General features: G+C 49.9%; 1 non-coding gene and 2 pseudogenes across 1 annotated transcript; all 3 read right to left on the bottom strand.

The window, feature by feature from the left end:
• Window positions 1-510: 510 nt before the first annotated feature.
• LOC136769163 (uncharacterized) lies at window positions 511-637 on the bottom strand (annotated as a pseudogene).
• A 6,616-nt stretch (window positions 638-7,253) lies between these two features.
• Window positions 7,254-7,382, bottom strand: LOC136769157 (uncharacterized; annotated as a pseudogene).
• Window positions 7,383-12,018: 4,636 nt separating this feature from the next.
• Window positions 12,019-12,160, bottom strand: LOC136769097 (U4 spliceosomal RNA). The gene has a single exon (XR_010822077.1). It is a non-coding gene; the product is annotated as a U4 spliceosomal RNA (small nuclear RNA).
• Window positions 12,161-14,854: the final 2,694 nt, after the last annotated feature.

Raw genomic sequence — 14,854 nt, 5'->3', positions numbered from 1 at the left:
GCTATACGCAATCAGAATCCGACTTCAGATTTGCGTCATATAATGGTTGTATGTGACAGCTGGAATGACGTCAGACGTCGTAACATTGACATTATTCTGAGGTCATTCCAACTTTCATAGACAAGCATTGTATGAGCACAATCTGATGTCTAGGCAACGTCATTCCAACTAACTGTGGCACCTGGAAAGGACCACGGCATATGACATCTTCTTCACTAAACCTTATTCAGAAACAAATCGAAGCAGGGAAGCTTTTTTCGGTACAATAGCTTGAAATGGTTCAATGCTTCGGAAAGCTTACTTTCCCCCATCACTAGTTTTCAGCGATCCTTTATAAAGATCTTGATTGAGCCTGATGGGAATCGTTGCGTTTCTATCATTTGAAAGATGATACAGGGAGTCCAGCGTACAGCGTTTAAATTGAGGAACGCATTAGCTACGCTCCTCGGATACCTTGACCTACACGTTGTAGCCAGTCGTGAATCTTCTGTTTTTCCACAAGAAAACCAGTCTCCCAGGAGACTGTCAAAAATTGCCGGCACCAGCTATATTTCAAGCCAGTGCAAGCGGGGTATTGGGTAAAGTTTTCAACTAGCAATACTGTTTATTTGGTTAGTATTTTACATTTCGTAATAAAAACAATTCCAATTTTAATACTTGTGATTAAAATCATTTAAAATATCAATTCTTAAAATCACTTAAAATTTTTAAAATCTTTGTGATTTTTAACAAAACTAAAACAATTAACTTTAAAATAAACGTGCTCAAATCAAATAAACAAAACGTGATAAAAGCAAAAACTGCACACCAACAAAGGAGTCAAATACATTGAAAATAACTGAAAATGCATTAAACAAATTAAAAAAACAATTAAAAGGTAAAAATAAAAAACTAACAAAAAAAGTCTAATGCATTTTAAATTAAACCAAAAACGGTCAATGTATTTGACAACAAAATATAAGAAAACTATACCAAAAAAGCCCTAAACAATGTGATTTAAAATCAACTAAATCTTTAAAAACAATTAAGATTCGTTATTTAAAATCTTTTTTTAAAAACAATCATCTTTAAAATCTTTAAAAGATCTTGGACTCGGGCTCCAGCAGGGGGAACTAACCGTCCCCGGAGGTGGGTCCCATCATGGGATCCTGAGCTCCCCCAGATCTTGTATGCGCCAGTTCTTGTAGGCTTCCTCCTTGCCCCTCTGGTGGACCTCCAGATTGACATAGTCTTTTACAAACACCATGCCCCTCCGCGCGATGACAATCGGGTCCAGCTCCTGCTTATTGAACAAACAAATGTTCCGTCCCTCCCACAGTGCCTGCTTCACTGCGCAGACGACACGCCACCAGCACCTCAGGGTAGATGTTGAAATTCCCCTGGCCGGACCGTATAGGATCTGCTGGGCGGTCGCCCGCGCAGGAACGGCGAACCTGTGGAGGAACGGAGAAAACAGGAGCCAGACCCTGTGGGCGGAGGGGCACTCACTAAAAATGTGAGCCTCCGTCTCCTTCCCCAGGCAACCCTTATAGGGGCAGGTGTCATAAGGAGCTATGCCCCTTCTGTGCATGAACACTCGGGTGGGGAGACACCGACTCACAGCCATCCAGGAGACATCTTTCTGCGTGTTCGTGAGGCAAACGTGCGTAGCGTTAGCCCAGATAAACCGGCAGGTTTCGGGAGGGAAATCTTCTATCCGGCTGGTCTCCTGGGTAGATCTCATCTGACTACAGATGGTCTTATAATCCCAGGAGGCCAGCACGACTTTATGGAGGCCTACTTCGAGCGCAAAGGCTCGGAGCGCCCTGTAGAACGGCGGGGGATCCCACGAGTGCGGCCTGGTGTTATCCATGGCGCAGAGGCCGAATGGTCTCAGGCTGCTGGCAAAATAAAAGCGGTTCATGAAACTCACTTTCTTGCCAGCAGCCTGGATGTTCTTGACCACATAGGCCAGCCCCTGCGCCTTTATCAGCCGCACAACGTCCGGGACCCCTCTGCCTCCATCCAGGGTACCCTTCACCATCTGCACTCTTTTCAGCCTCTCCATTTTGCTCCCCCAGACAAACCGAAATATGATTCGGGTCACTAGTTTTGCGATAACCTTGTCTGGGGGGAAGATCATTCCTACGTAGAGGAGTATCGGGAAGAGGATGGCCTTTACGACCAGCACCTTACCAGCCATCGTCAAGGTCCTTGTGCTCCAGCCGTGGATCTTCCTTTGGACCTTTGCTATGGCCTCCTCCCAGCTCCGGGTGCCCGTGTTGGTCCCGTCGATCGTGATCCCCAGAACCTTGATAGACGGCTTCACAGGGAACACGGTCGGCGGGCCCCGTCTACCTGGAGAGGTAGACCTCGCTCTTGGCCTTGTTCACAGCGGCCCCGTCGCCCTGCAGAAGCCGTCCAGCAGTTCCTCGACCCTGGCCACGGACGGAGCGTCCGTGCAGACCACGGCCACGTCGTCCATATAGGCCAGGGCCTTCAGTTGCTCTCCGCCGGAACCCGGGAGATGGAAACCTGTCACCCGGACGTCCCGGCGGATCGCCTGCATGAACGGCTCCAAGCAGAGGACGTACAGCAGGGCCGACAGGGGACAACCCTGCCGGACCCCCGACCTGACCGGAAATGGTTCGGTCAGGTGGCGGTTCACAAGGACCCTGCTGCTTAGGCCGCTGTAGATGATCTTGACCCACTTCCTCAGGCCAAGAGCGAGACCCATCCTCTCCATAACAAGCTGCAGGTATTCGTGGCCCACTCTGTCGAAGGCTTTCTCCTGGTCCAAGCTGATTAGGACCAGGGGAAGCCCTCTCTCGTTCGAGTAGGCCACGACATCCCTGAGCAGCATGGCGTTGTCGGCCGCCGATCTCCCCCGGGCACCACAGACCTGGTCGGGACCCACGACTTGAGGGAGTGGCCGCTGCAGCCGGAGCGTCAGTGCTTTGGCCAGTATCTTGTAGTCGGTGCACAGGAGGCTGACTGGCCGCCAGTTCCTCAGATCTTTCGGGTCTCCCTTCTTGTGAAGAAGGGAGAGGATACTCTTCTTCATCGAAGGGGCCAATCTGCCCTCTCTGTACATCGACCCCAGGACCTGGCCCAGATCTTCCTTAAGCACCTCCCAAAAGATCTTATAGAACTCAGCAGGGATCCCGTCGGGACCCGGTGTCCTTCCAGAGTTAAGACTCTTTATCACCTGGGAGAGTTCAGTGGTGGTGATCTCTGGATCCTCCTCCTCCTCCTCGTCCCCCTCATTGCGGGACTCCAACAGGGACAGAAAGTGATGGATCAGATTTTGATCCACCACCTTCTGGTCGTACAACTCCCTGTAGAAATCCCGCACCACTGTCTCAACAGCCTCTCTGCCCTCCACCTCTTGCCCCGAGGAGTCGATCATGGAGGACATTGCAGGCCGCCTCTCCTTCGTTTTCTTGAAGAAGAAGCGGCTGCATTTCTCATCGTCCTCCATGATGCGGACCCTGGAAAGGACCTTGATCTTTTCTTGCTCCTCCCGATAGAGGGCGGAGAGACTCAGTTTGACCCGGGCCACCTCCTCAGCTAGGTCGAAGCCTCTGAGCTGTAAAAGACTCAGGCGCTGGAGGCGGGCGTTTAGATGGGAATATCTCGCCCGCCTCTCGCGAGCTTTCCGTTTCCCCAGCTGAATGAAGTAGCCCTTGGTTCTTTTCTTCATCATCTCCCACCACTCTATGGGAGAATCAAAAAGGTCCTTCAGGGTCCTCCACTCCTCGAGGCGTCTGCTAAAGGTCTTAATCACACGAGGGTCATCGAGCAGAGAGGTGTTGAGCTTCCAGACCCCAGGCCCCGACTCCCGTGTGCTCGGAATGAGCACCTCTGTCGTCAGGAGCCTGTGGTCTGAAAAGAAGACCGCCTCCGAAGACATGGCGGTCCTCTCCAGTGGCTTGCTGAGGAGGACGAGATCTATCCTGGAGAAGGAGGAGCCAGAAGAACTCACCCAGGTGAACAAGGGGACCAGGTCCCGACCTGCGTCGCAGAGTTCAAAGTCCTCCACGAACGCAGCGAGGTCCCTGCTGGATCTATCGTTGCGGGGCTTACTCCGGTCTACATCCCTCAGAGCACAGTTGAAATCACCTGAAATGATAACTGGCAAGGTGCCGATCAGGAGCGGGCGTAGCTGAGGGAGAAAGAGGACTCTCTCTCTCTGGCTGGTGGGGGCATAGACATTGACCAGCCTCAATACAGCCCCCTTGTATTTAAAATCGAGGCTGGCCAGTCTGCCCGCCTCTATTACCTTAAATGTTTTAACTGTTAAGAAGGGGTTTTTCAGGAGTACGGCAATCCCGTCCGCTCGGGACACATTGGACCCCGACCAGAAGGATTCTCCTAGGGTCCAAGTGTCCCGGAGATCTTTGTATTCTTTTTGGAACGGGATGCCGCACTCCTGCAAACAGATAATATCCGCCTTCATTCCAGCCAGAGAGTTTAAAACATCGGTCCTCTTTTTCACCTCAGCAATGCTCCTCACATTAATTGAAATAATGGTTAATGCCATAATGGCTGTGAGGGCAATTACCCGCTCCGTAACAATCATGTAAAGAAACCTTTCTCTTCCCCACTCCTCTCTTCTCCCTCACCTAGCTTAGCGCTAGCACCCATCATTTCAATCATTTGCCTCACCGCTTGATCCTCTAGGAAGACTATGGGGGGGGCTCGGCTCCCGCCACCCGGTAAGGCGGGCAAAACTCCACTGGGCTCAGGGCCCGTGGTGCTGGAGGTTCTCCCTGGTTCCTTTGAGGCCGAGGCCCGACGAACAGATGGCAGGGCAGAGGCTTTATGTACAACTGGGGAGAAAACTGTATAGACCCCGCTAGTTGTTCTTTTAACTAATGGTGGGGGAGGGGGTGGTCTCTCCCTTCCCGGCTGTCTGCCGCCGCAGGCCTCCTCCCCCAGCGCCAGTGACCTTGCCATCACGTCCCTGATGTCTTTCTGGGAAAGGACACTGGCGCCAACTCTCATCTCCTGAGGTCCTGCGGCTCTCCCACTACTGCCGGGAGGACATACCTGACCCCTCCCCTGGGAGAGTCTCAGTTGTGGGGCAGGAGGAATGTTATTTCTAGGGGGCCTCTCATCTACCAGGCTGCCCACTCGGGGCAGTGGAGAAGGCCCACCACTCTCCTCTCCGGAGTCAGAGTGGGGCGTATAGAAATTAGAGGGAGGGGACTCTGGAGCGGGGGAGGAGCCGGCAGGGGGGGGAGAATCTGCAGAATGAATCCTCTTTTTCATCATACCCCCCCTACCCATGCTCCTCTTCTCAGCCCTCCTTCTCTTCCCCGCTACCACTGTCCACTCTCCCTCTGCCTCCACTTCTGACCCAGAGTCAGAGAGGGAGCCTATGAGGCTCATGAGGATTGTTTCCTCTCTACCCCCATCTTGGGGTATCACCTTTGGAGGAGCCTCCGCTTGATTTTCTCTCTCTCCACCACCCCCGAGGGCCCGCGCCCTATTTGCATAGGAGGAGGGACAATTCCTAAAGAGGTGCCCTCCCCCACCGCACAGGTTGCAGGCCCTCTCCTGCTTGCAGGCCCTGGTCTGATGTTCCCCGCCGCAGACCTTGCACTTAACAACGGTACAGGCTGCGGCTAAATGACCCAGGGCCCCGCAGTTCCTACATAATTTGGGCATGCCATGATAAAAGACAAGCCCCCTATTTGCTCCTAAAACCACGGTGCTTGGTAGATGGCGTACTCCGCCGATGGCGGCCACTTCCACCTGCAGGCGCACCTGCCACCGCCGAGCACCGGTCCAGACCCCATCCTCATCATTAACTCTCCTGCTTTCAGACAGGATCTCACAGTGTCTCCTCAGCCATACTTCTACGTCGTACTCTGCCACTGCTTCGTTGTAAAACTGAATAGTTACAATTTTAATCTCTCTATCTGTCAGGGCGTCGACCACAAAGTCATTCAGGGGCATGCTGTCTTTTTTTTCCCTATACAGGTTCCAAAAACTCTCCAGCACTTGAGGGTTCTTAAAGCTCACCTCAAACACGTCCCTAGGTCCAGGCAGTTTTACCACACAGTTCAGCTCAGAAGGGGCAAAGCCCAGGCCCCTCTGCAGCACGGACCTGCTGAACTCCAGCCGGGTGAGGGCCGCGGTCTCGGCTCCAGCCTCACGGCTGAAGCGCACCGCATTATGGCGCCTCACACCGGCGGTTCGCTGGGCCATGCTGCACTTTCCTACCTTGGAGAAGGGTCGGGAGGCTCTCAATCCGGAGGTCGGGGCAAGTCCACCTGGCTGGGGAGCAGCTTCCACCTCCGGGGCTCTTGCAGGGAGCGGGCCTTGCGGGGAGAAGTCCGGGCCCTGGCTGCAGGAGGCCTCCCACAGGGACGTTGCCGATCGGCCTGGTCGGTCCCTGGAATCCGAGGCCTCTCCTGGATCCTGGCTGGTGACGTCAGCGGGGAGCAGTCCTGGTCAGGCCGGGCTCCGGGTAGATGGTCGGCCGGGCTTCTGGATGGGACCCACTCCGTGAGGAGTCCTCCGACCCCTCTGGCTAGGTCCCCTGTCGCTCCCGGTCCGTCCCAATCTCCACTCGCCTCGGCCTCCGGACTGCTCCAAGGACCCAGGACTCTGCAGCTCTGTCAACCGGCACCTCCCCGTCTCGTCTGGTCTGGCCTGATGGATCAGCTCCCTGCAAGGAAAAAAGAAAGACTGTCAAGTACAGCTCAAAAAGCCCCCTGCTGGACAAAGGTTTCTCTCGCTATTGGAGGGAAACCCGAGTCCAAGATCAGAATCCGACTTCAGATTTGCGTCATATAATGGTTGTATGTGACAGCTGGAATGACGTCAGACGTCGTAACATTGACATTATTCTGAGGTCATTCCAACTTTCATAGACAAGCATTGTATGAGCACAATCTGATGTCTAGGCAACGTCATTCCAACTAACTGTGGCACCTGGAATGGACCACGGCATATGACATCTTCTTCACTAAACCTTATTCAGAAACAAATCGAAGCAGGGAAGCTTTTTTCGGTACAATAGCTTGAAATGGTTCAATGCTTCGGAAAGCTTACTTTCCAACATCACTAGTTTTCAGCGATCCTTTATAAAGATCTTGATTGAGCCTGATGGGAATCGTTGCGTTTCTATCATTTGAAAGATGATACAGGGAGTCCAGCGTACAGCGTTTAAATTGAGGAACGCATTAGCTACGCTCCTCGGATACCTTGACCTACACGTTGTAGCCAGTTGTGAATCTTCAGTTTTTCCACAAGAAAACCACTCTCCCAGGAGACTGTCAAAAATTGCCGGCACCAGCTATATTTCAAGCCAGTGCAAGCGGGGTATTGGGTAAAGTTTTCAACTAGCAATACTGTTTATTTGGTTAAAGTATTTCACATTTTACAAAATTATAAACAATTCCAATTTTAATACTTATGATTAAAATCGTTTAAAATATCAGTTCTTAAAATCACTTAAAATTTTTAAAATCTTTGTGATTTTTAACAAACTAAAACAATAAACTTTAAAATAAACGTGCTCAAATCAAATAAACAAAATGTGATAAAAGCAAAAAAATTGCACACCAACAAAAGAGTCAAATACATTGAAAATAACAGAAAATGCATTAAACAAATTAAAAAAACAATTAAAAAGTAAAAATAAAAAACAAACAAAAAAGTCTAATGCATTTTAAATTAAACCCAAAACGGTCAATGTATTTGACAAAAAAATATAACAAAACTCTACCAAAAACCCTAAACAGTGTGATTTAAAAACAACTAAATCTTTAAAAACAATTAAGATTCATTATTTAAAATCTTCTTTTAAAAACAATCATTCTTAAAATCTTTAAAAGATCTTTAAAAGATCTTGGACTCGGGCTCCAGCAGGGGGAACTAACCGTCCCCGGAGGTGGGTCCCATCATGGGATCCTGAGCTCCCCCAGATCTTGTATGCGCCAGTTCTTAAAGGCTTCCTCCTTGCCCCTCTGATGGACCTCCAGATTGACGTAGTCTTTCACAAACACCATGCCCCTCCGCGCGATGACGATCGGGTCCAGCTCCTGCTTATTGAACAAACAGATGTTCCGTCCCTCCCACAGTGCCTGCTTCACTGCGCAGACGACACGCCACCAGCACCTCAAGGTAGATGTAGAAATTCCCTTGGCTGGACCGTATAGGATCTGCTGGGCGGTCGCCCGCGCAGGAACGGCGAACCTGTGGAGGAACGGAGAAAACAGGAGCCAGACCCTGTGGGCGGAGGGGCACTCACTAAAGATGTGAGCCTCCGTCTCCTTCCCCAAGCAACCCTTATAGGGGCAGGTGTCATAAGGAGCTATGCCCCTTCTGTGCATAAACACTCGGGTGGGGAGACACCGACTCACAGCCATCCAGGAGACATCTTTCTGCGTGTTCGTGAGGCAAACGTGCGTAGCGTTAGCCCAGATAAACCGGCAGGTTTCGGGAGGGAAATCTTCTATCCGGCTGGTCTCCTGGGCAGATCTCATCTGACTACAGATGGTCTTATAATCCCAGGAGGCCAGCACGACTTTATGGAGGCCTACTTCGAGCGCAAAGGCTCGGAGCGCCCTGTAGAACGGCGGGGGATCCCACGAGTGCGGCCTGGTGTTGTCCATGGCGCAGAGGCCGAATGGTCTCAGGCTGCTGGCAAAATAAAAGCGGTTCATGAAACTCACTTTCTTGCCAGCAGCCTGGATGTTCTTAACCACATAGGCCAGCCCCTGCGCCTTTATCAGCCGCACAACGTCCGGGACCCCCCTGCCTCCATCCAGGGTACCCTTCACCATCTGCACTCTTTTCAGCCTCTCCATTTTGCTCCCCCAGACAAACCGAAATATAATTCGGGTCACTAGTTTTGCGATACCCTTGTCTGGGGGGAAGATCATTCCTACGTAGAGGAGTATCGGGAAGAGGATGGCCTTTACGACCAGCACCTTACCAGCCATCGTCAAGGTCCTTGTGCTCCAGCCGTGGATCTTCCTTTGGACCTTCGCTATGGCCTCCTCCCAGCTCCGGGTGCCCGTGTTGGTCCCGTCGATCGTGATCCCCAGAACCTTGATAGACGGCTTCACAGGGAACACGGTCGGCGGGCCCCGGCCGACAGGCCATGCCCTGGAGAGGTAGACCTCGCTCTTGGCCTTATTCACAGCGGCCCCCGTCGCCCTGCAGAAGCCGTCCAGCAGTTCCTCGACCCTGGCCACGGACGGAGCGTCCGTGCAGACCACGGCCACGTCGTCCATATAGGCCAGGGCCTTCAGTTGCTCTCCGCCGGAACCCGGGAGATGGAAACCTGTCACCCGGACGTCCCGGCGGATCGCCTGCATGAACGGCTCCAAGCAGAGGACGTACAGCAGGGCCGACAGGGGACAACCCTGCCGGACCCCCGACCTGACCGGAAATGGTTCGGTCAGGTGGCGGTTCACAAGGACCCTGCTGCTTAGGCCGCTGTAGATGATCTTGACCCACCTCCTCAGGCCAAGAGCGAGACCCATCCTCTCCATAACAAGCTGCAGGTATTCGTGGCCCACTCTGTCGAAGGCTTTCTCCTGGTCCAAGCTGATTAGGACCAGGGGAAGCCCTCTCTCGTTCGAGTAGGCCACGACATCCCTGAGCAGCATGGCGTTGTCGGCCGCCGATCTCCCCCGGGCACCACAGACCTGGTCGGGACCCACGACTTGAGGGAGTGGCCGCTGCAGCCGGAGCGTCAGTGCTTTGGCCAGTATCTTGTAGTCGGTGCACAGGAGGCTGACTGGCCGCCAGTTCCTCAGATCTTTCGGGTCTCCCTTCTTGTGAAGAAGGGAGAGGATACTCTTCTTCATCGAAGGGGCCAATCTGCCCTCTCTGTACATCGACCCCAGGACCTGGCCCAGATCTTCCTTAAGCACCTCCCAAAAGATCTTATAGAACTCAGCAGGGATCCCGTCGGGACCCGGTGTCCTTCCAGAGTTAAGACTCTTTATCACCTGGGAGAGTTCAGTGGTGGTGATCTCTGGATCCTCCTCCTCCTCCTCGTCCCCCTCATTGCGGGACTCCAACAGGGACAGAAAGTGATGGATCAAATTTTGATCCACCACCTTCTGGTCGTACAACTCCCTGTAGAAATCCCGCACCACTGTCTCAACAGCCTCTCTGCCCTCCACCTCTTGCCCCGAGGAGTCGATCATGGAGGACATTGCAGGCCGCCTCTCCTTCGTTTTCTTGAAGAAGAAGCGGCTGCATTTCTCATCGTCCTCCATGATGCGGACCCTGGAAAGGACCTTGATCTTCTCTTGCTCCTCCCGATAGAGGGCGGAGAGACTCAGTTTGACCCGGGCCACCTCCTCAGCTAGGTCGAAGCCTCTGAGCTGTAAAAGACTCAGGCGCTGGAGGCGGGCGTTTAGATGGGAATATCTCGCCCGCCTCTCGCGAGCTTTCCGTTTCCCCAGCTGAATGAAGTAGCCCTTGGTTCTTTTCTTCATCATCTCCCACCACTCTATGGGAGAATCAAAAAGGTCCTTCAGGGTCCTCCACTCCTCGAGGCGTCTGCTAAAGGTCTTAATCACACGAGGGTCATCGAGCAGAGAGGTGTTGAGCTTCCAGACCCCAGGCCCCGACTCCCGTGTGCTCGGAATGAGCACCTCTGTCGTCAGGAGCCTGTGGTCTGAAAAGAAGACCGCCTCCGAAGACATGGCGGTCCTCTCCAGTGGCTTGCTGAGGAGGACGAGATCTATCCTGGAGAAGGAGGAGCCAGAAGAACTCACCCAGGTGAACAAGGGGACCAGGTCCCGACCTGCGTCGCAGAGTTCAAAGTCCTCCACGAACGCAGCGAGGTCCCTGCTGGATCTATCGTTGCGGGGCTTACTCCGGTCTACATCCCTCAGAGCACAGTTGAAATCACCTGAAATGATAACTGGCAAGGTGCCGATCAGGAGCGGGCGTAGCTGAGGGAGAAAGAGGACTCTCTCTCTCTGGCTGGTGGGGGCATAGACATTGACCAGCCTCAATACAGCCCCCTTGTATTTAAAATCGAGGCTGGCCAGTCTGCCCGCCTCTATAACCTTGAATGTTTTAACTATTAAGAAGGGGTTTTTCAGGAGTACGGCAATCCCGTCCGCTCGGGACACATTGGACCCCGACCAGAAGGATTCTCCTAGGGTCCAAGTGTCCCGGAGATCTTTGTATTCTTTTTGGAACGGGATGCCGCACTCCTGCAAACAGATAATATCCGCCTTCATTCCAGCCAGAGAGTTTAAAACATCGGTCCTCTTTTTCACCTCAGCAATGCTCCTCACATTAATTGAAATAATGGTTAATGCCATAATGGCTGTGAGGGCAATTACCCGCTCCGTAACAATCATGTAAAGAAACCTTTCTCTTCCCCACTCCTCTCTTCTCCCTCACCTAGCTTAGCGCTAGCACCCATCATTTCAATCATTTGCCTCACCGCTTGATCCTCTAGGAAGACTATGGGGGGGGCTCGGCTCCCGCCACCCGGTAAGGCGGGCAAAACTCCACTGGGCTCAGGGCCCGTGGTGCTGGAGGTTCTCCCTGGTTCCTTTGAGGCCGAGGCCCGACGAACAGATGGCAGGGCAGAGGCTTTATGTACAACTGGGGAGAAAACTGTATAGACCCCGCTAGTCGTTCTTTTAACTAATGGTGGGGGAGGGGGTGGTCTCTGATGATGTCTAGGCAACGTCATTCCAACTAACTGTGGCACCTGGAAAGGACCACGGCATATGACATCTTCTTCAGTAAACCTTATTCAGAAACAAATCGAAGCAGGGAAGCTTTTTTCGGTACAATAGCTTGAAATGGTTCAATGCTTCGGAAAGCTTAGTTTCCCCCATCACTAGTTTTCAGCGATCCTTTATAAAGATCTTGATTGAGCCTGATGGGAATCGTTGCGTTTCTATCATTTGAAAGATGATACAGGGAGTCCAGCGTACAGCGTTTAAATTGAGGAACGCATTAGCTACGCTCCTCGGATACCTTGACCTACACGTTGTAGCCAGTCGTGAATCTTCTGTTTTTCCACCAGAACACCAGTCTCCCAGGAGACTGTCAAAAATTGCCGGCACCAGCTATATTTCAAGCCAGTGCAAGCGGGGTATTGGGTAAAGTTTTCAACTAGCAATAATCGCGCCTCGGATCAACCTCATCAGCTACGATACTGCCACTGCGCAAAGATAAAGCACTGTCAGGGACGCAAAACCAACCGTCTTACAACACGAAGCAAGCGTGTCGTGGTGATGTCTCTTAAATATACATTATATTTTAAATACAATGATATTGAAGTATATAAAGGGTCATTATATAAGCATAAACAACGTAATTGGGATGTATGAGAAAACAGTTCAGTCAAGGGCATTACATACATCTTTTAAAGATAACCGGGACATCATGGGATATAATATTATGCAAATGTAGAGGATGGAAGGAGGGTAGATTCTTGTACTTGTAAGTAATGCTTGTGGGAAGCACCGGCACTTCTGATGTGAATCTTTTCCCATTAAGTTCAACGCGTTGAATGTTGCCTAATGCCTATGACACACATTTATGCCCCGTTTCCACTGGCGGACGCTCCGGCCCGGACGCTTAAACGGGTGTTTCCACTGGTGTCCCCACTGAGTACATGATTCACTTTCAGAAGAGAGATGTGCGCTGGACTTGAGACACAGGGAAGAGATCAGATACATTGTATCGGAAGATATAATCTCAAGTGCCTGTGCGATCATGAATAAATTACAAGTTTATTAGCAGCATGGAGTTAAATCCACGTACAGAAACAATGTCTGATACAGTTCATATCCGAGTGCATTAAACACTGTGATTCACAGACAGGCGCAGCGCTGACTAGTTCCAATAAACTTAAGGATAATAATGGTATTAATATTGATTGACAGCTGGCCGGTGTTCAGGCTGTGTGTGTGAATGTGTGCAGGACAATCCGCTGACAATTAGTATGAAGGAACACGATTCATTAACGTGTCCATTTACAAGATAAATTAATGAATAAATTAATACAGCAGATCTGGGTTTCCTCTAAAACATAAGGACTGGATTCATAAATGCGTCCATAAACGCCATGACTGAGACGCGCACTTTAGTTCAATTAAAGCTGCTATATTGTATCTGGATGATTAATGTGAAACGTGTGTATTTTGTTTCAACTGTAACTGGCCCTGGTTAAGGATCTGATAAGTACATTATAAATAATACGCAAATAGTATCGTTTTTAGTTACAAATCTGTAGTAAGAGTAATAAGTGAAGGGAGTCGCTGTGCCGTTTAAAATACATATATACCAGCACAAATGATGACGATAATAATATCAATACATATTCGCTATTTAGTATTATTGTCGCGCATGGAAACGTATTCTTATGGGAACATGCTTGTGTGAATATAATGTTGTCTACACGTCCAGCTCTTCTAATATCTCTAACAGAAACGTGTATTTATTCGCTGTTTCCAGTCCTGTAAAGCACGAATAATAAAACAGACACACAGTCCTCTCTCGTCAGGTGAGTCGCAGTGTTTCTGTGTGTTTGTAACACGAACACAAATCAAACCCACAGTCGCTGCTGCTCCTCAGGACGGCTCTGGGACTCCGGCGCGACGCGGCGCTTACGCCGGTGGAGTCGAGGCATTAGTTGAGTCTGAAGGTGAAGTCTCCGGTGCAGACGCTCTGAATCACTGATTGTATGTAACTTGTGGGGATGTACACAGCGTCTTGGACTTGTTTAGGAAACCAACGATTGATTTATTATAGACAACTGTTTGTGTGATCAAATCCAAACCAAGGCCTAACTATTCTTGGAGTCTAGCTAAACATGCAAGTCCCTCTCTAAACATAGAACTAATGAAGATGCAGAACAAACACTCAGAATCCAGTCCAAATCCAAAATCCGTAATCAATTTCAATAACAAAGTTGATTACCATACACAATCTTCTTCTCTGACTTGTTTTCTCTCCCTCTCCCACTCACATTGCAGTCACTTTTCTGCAGCTTTAGTGAGGGAGCTCTGTGCTCATTAATCTTATCTTAATCTTATTATCTTACATTTGTATTCATGATTTTGCAACATATTGTTGTATTGTTCTAGTATACTATGATGAGGCGCAGTCATTTGTCATTGCTCAGGGAGGCTCATTTTGATAACGTTTGAGAACCCCTGGTCTAGATAGACTTATTTAAACCTGCAAATACTATTTATTAGGTAAAGTATTTTACAATAACAAAAATAAAAATAGTCAAAATTTTAATAGTTTTTATTTAAAACAAATCCAACTCTGAAATCACTTAAAAGTTTTTAAAATCTTAACGTGCTTTAAACAAAACCAAAATACCAAATCAAACTCAAAATATACATGTGGAATAAATCAATCAAAATAATAAACTTCTGATTAAAGGGCAAACTGCCAAACCAACAAACAATCAAATGCATTGAAATAAACGGGACATGCACCAGATAAATCAATAAACAAACAAAAACATAATAGAAACAATTTAAACATTTGAACCTGCAAAGTGTGTAATAAATATCTGTCAGGACCTTTGTTGACTGACAAGACTTCAGACGACATGATGGGGTGCTGCTGACTATGACTAAGCCTGGGGCAAAAATGTGTAAACCACTAAATTATGTCATTGTAAAAAATGGGATCAGGAAAAAGAGTGAGGGGGGGGGGCGTCGCATAACGCATACCAAGTGACTGACAAGTACCTTCTGCAGGTGATTGGTCGCATGATAATGATTGACGAGCACTGCTGCAGCGTGATTGGCTGTATCAGAAAGATTGACAGTGACTCCTCCCACATCCCAATCTGCAGCGATTCCTAAGATCCTCAATCGCTGTTCCAGAGAAAGTCCTCTATGCA

The sequence above is a fragment of the Amia ocellicauda genome, chromosome 14 (assembly GCF_036373705.1).
Source record: "Amia ocellicauda isolate fAmiCal2 chromosome 14, fAmiCal2.hap1, whole genome shotgun sequence".
In the NCBI taxonomy this organism is placed as follows: domain Eukaryota; kingdom Metazoa; phylum Chordata; class Actinopteri; order Amiiformes; family Amiidae; genus Amia; species Amia ocellicauda.
The sequence above is the reverse complement of the archived record's forward strand: the minus strand, read 5'-3'. Positions and strand labels throughout refer to the sequence as shown.